Source organism: Biomphalaria glabrata, chromosome 5 (assembly GCF_947242115.1).
Source record: "Biomphalaria glabrata chromosome 5, xgBioGlab47.1, whole genome shotgun sequence".
NCBI classification, from domain to species: Eukaryota; Metazoa; Mollusca; class Gastropoda; family Planorbidae; genus Biomphalaria; species Biomphalaria glabrata.
Window position 1 is genome coordinate 43373562 of NC_074715.1, and position 3584 is coordinate 43377145.

Genomic DNA, 3584 nt, shown 5'->3' on the forward strand with positions numbered 1-3584 from the left:
TTTCAGTTTCTTACTGATTTGTCTTTCTCCGTGTCAGATCGTGGCTCTCACTCTAAAGACATTCTCTCTCTTTCTTCTGTCTCTATCATCTCCTTTCTCTCTCTTTCACTCTATCTTTAATCTGTACTTCGTTCCATGTCTCTTTTCCGTTCCTTTTTATCTTTACCATTTTTTTTTCTTCTTCTGAATCTCTCTCTCTCTCTCTCTCTCTCTCTCTCTCTCTATCTATCTATCTCTCTCTCGTTTTCTGTCGCGGTCTCTATTTTTTTTACAAAGCTTTTATCAACTCATTCTGTCTCTCTATCTATCCGGTAAAAAGTGTGTACACGTTATTTCTCCCACACCCATTCTCGGATCAAGTTGAATTTTTGCGCAATTTATTCATTGGCGTAGACAAGACATGAATCAGTGAAAAAAAAAGTAACCAATTAGTCAATTAATAACTGGTAATTAATTATTTTATTTGATACCAATAAGGGAAACTAATTCTTCAGTATTCACAGATATGGCTAAATTTTTTGGGTTTAGTCCTCTTAAATAATTATTAAAGCTATTTCTCCCTCCACATTCTCCCATCAAGTTAATACTTTAATAATTTATTGTACTTAACAAAACATGAATCAATTTTTAAAAAAAATTAATTAGTCATTAATTATTGGCAATTAATTATTTTGTTGGGTGTCAAATAAGAGAAATAACTTGTACATTATTGATACATATATAGCTATTAAGGCAGCGTCCTTCCCCTCTACATAAGGTTTATTTTAAAGGATTTTTATGTTCTGTTTTGTTCTCTTATGCTTTTGTATATCTGTTCTCATAGCCTCGTCTTCAAGTGTACGTTACCTTGAATTGTGGGTCACTTTCTTGATTCAGTTCTATCATATTGTCCCCTCCCCCCCGGCATTGTGTGTAAAACCATCAATTCCTCTGCTTTCTCTCACATTTCTCTCCCATATTGTGTGTAAAACCATTAAATTCTTGGCTTCCTTTTCTTCACAATGTTTCTTTGGTCCTAATACCAAAAAGCTACAAATTTGTGGTTAGAAAATAAAATTTTCCAAAACGAATGAACACGTGACCAGTGTGTAATGACATTACTACACATTATCATTTTTCCACGTGTGTAAGTGACCGAGAATAAACTAATTCTGACTCCCTGACCATCCCTCTTCCTATAGGAGGATTTAAATGCTGTGGACTCAAATTATCCCCACCCCCAATTTTTTTTTCTCAATGTATTTTTCTGAACTTGTGCTTAATGGGGGGAATAAATATGTCCCGAGGCGTTGAAATCATAGGATGGGGGAGGACATTTACGAACTGTTCAACTGACGAGATGACCTTACTAAGTGTCCATTATGGCCTGTATCATTAGGTGTTGTCTGTCACAAGCTTTTATTTCAACGGTGTAGGATTTAAACCTAGAAAACTTTCAAAAAATCTACCTAAGAAAAGTCCGAAGCTACAAAATAGATCCAATAGAAGGGACATTAAGTCTCCGTGATAACTCTGTCAAGGTTCAATAACAGTTGTGAAAACTTGCACTACAAACAAAGAAGGTTTGGAAGACTGTGATAATAAGCACAGCAGAAAGAAAGCTCTAAACAATGAAAACATTAAATTACATTTTCAAAAGACAATGCGTCTTTTAGACAACTTATAGATTGATTGTTTTTCTCTTAATAACTAATGGATGTTAGATTAAAAAAAAAAAAAGAATGCAACATTTTTTACCCATTTTCCTATAGATCTAGACTTCGAAGACGATGTGTAAAATGAACCTAAACATTTGAGGAATGCGGAAATACCCGAAGACTCATGGTCTGTTTAAAATACACTTTTTCTCGTTCTCTAGCTAAAATTTATTTATTTTTTCTACTTTAGAAAATTATAACGGTAAGCATTTCCCATCGTGACCAACACTCTAGTCATTCTTTTCCCAACGATATACAGCCTGTCAGATTTCTAGGAGCCGTTCCTGAAATCCGTTTCCAGCCAGGTTTCACCCACCCACCCACGAGTGAAATAGAGCCAATAGAGGTAATGTAATAACAAAATACAAATGCAATGGAAATGACTTTAATGCAAGAGTGCGATGTTAGTAAAATGTTTTACATATTTCTGATGTTCTTTCAGTGTTAAGTTCATCTACATCCTAGCACAATACTCTCAGACAACGGGGGATGGCAGCGGGCAGGTCAGCAGAGTCCGTGACCACCGAACGACCAGCTATCCTGTGAAGACGATGATGACTAGAATAAGAAAACAACAGAGAGGTTAAAAATGAGGCACATGGTTCAGAAGGCCAAGATATAGGCTACTTGTACGCACATTTTAATAGATACGGAGTCACGGACACACAGAAACATTAATTGTGGTGTCATTTATTAATAAACATGAGGGGAGATTACTTAGCAAAGAACACTCTCCTAGATTCACGTTCATTTATTGTTACACAAGATTTTTTTTAAACAGAACATAACGATTTTTTTTTCAATAATATTTTAATACATTTTGCAACTAAAATTCATAACTAAATGTCATCTTAGGTTTTTTTCTAAGGTCGACGCTTAACAAGGATATCATGTGGTCAGCACAACGACTAACAGCCTTTACTTCCCCAAGGTAAGCTTGGTACCCATTGGAGTAGTGCGTCCCAAAAATCCCTAATCAAATCCTGATATTAGCCAGGATTCGAATTCAAGGCTCCTGGTTGGAAAGCCAACCGCTTTACTACTCGGTCATCACGCGTCCCTTTAATCTTCTTGGAATAAGTCAAAATTTCATATTTAGATTAATGTAATCTTATAAAATACTTCATTTGAAAACATGTGGCACACTCGATTAATAAGGCATTTAGGGCTAAAGAAATAACTACCTGTTACTTGATATAAGTTTTAAATCTTTCTTTTTAAAAGCATATTTAATTTAAACCGTCACATTTCTTTGTAAATTAAATTTAATTTTAGCGCAGACTTTGTTAGCATTAATATTGTTTATGCCCCCTTGCGTGTCAACCTTGCGCAGGGGGGGGGGGCATGCTAACCTTCTCTGTATCGCTCCAAATTTAGTATATGTACTGCGTTAACAGTACATAATGGTATATGACATGGCAATATAATCTAGTGTTGGAGCTATCTCGACAACTTAAAAACAAAAATGTGGATAATTTAAATGGAATATTCTTTTTTGTTTTTTGTTTACATCAATACAGATATTTGTTAAAGGATGGGCTGGCGTCAGTGCTGACTGCCCACCTCTTGAAGACGCTCCTGCAAACATAAAAACATACATATTAACATTTGAGGTATTAATACTCTAAGCCCGGTAATGCCGCAGTGTAATTAACACCCCGCAGTAAGTAGAGTAGATATTTTCTGTACTGCGCCCGAGTGGGCACACTGGTGAAAGTTGTGACCCAGCTTCATCAGTTGGCACGTCTGTGACTCGTGATGGTGTCACATGCTGTCATAACTTACAGTCACTAAACCTACTTAATGTCATGGATTTAAACTTTAACTGCCATCATGTGATGCTGTCTCCAACTGTTACCATTGATTGGAACTCACAAGATAATCACA

At 35.8% G+C, this 3584-nt stretch overlaps 1 non-coding gene across 1 annotated transcript; it reads right to left on the bottom strand.

Annotated features, from left to right (window-relative positions):
• Window positions 1-2988: 2988 nt before the first annotated feature.
• LOC129926545 (U6 spliceosomal RNA) lies at window positions 2989-3097 on the bottom strand. The gene has a single exon (XR_008778254.1). It is a non-coding gene; the product is annotated as a U6 spliceosomal RNA (small nuclear RNA).
• Window positions 3098-3584: the final 487 nt, after the last annotated feature.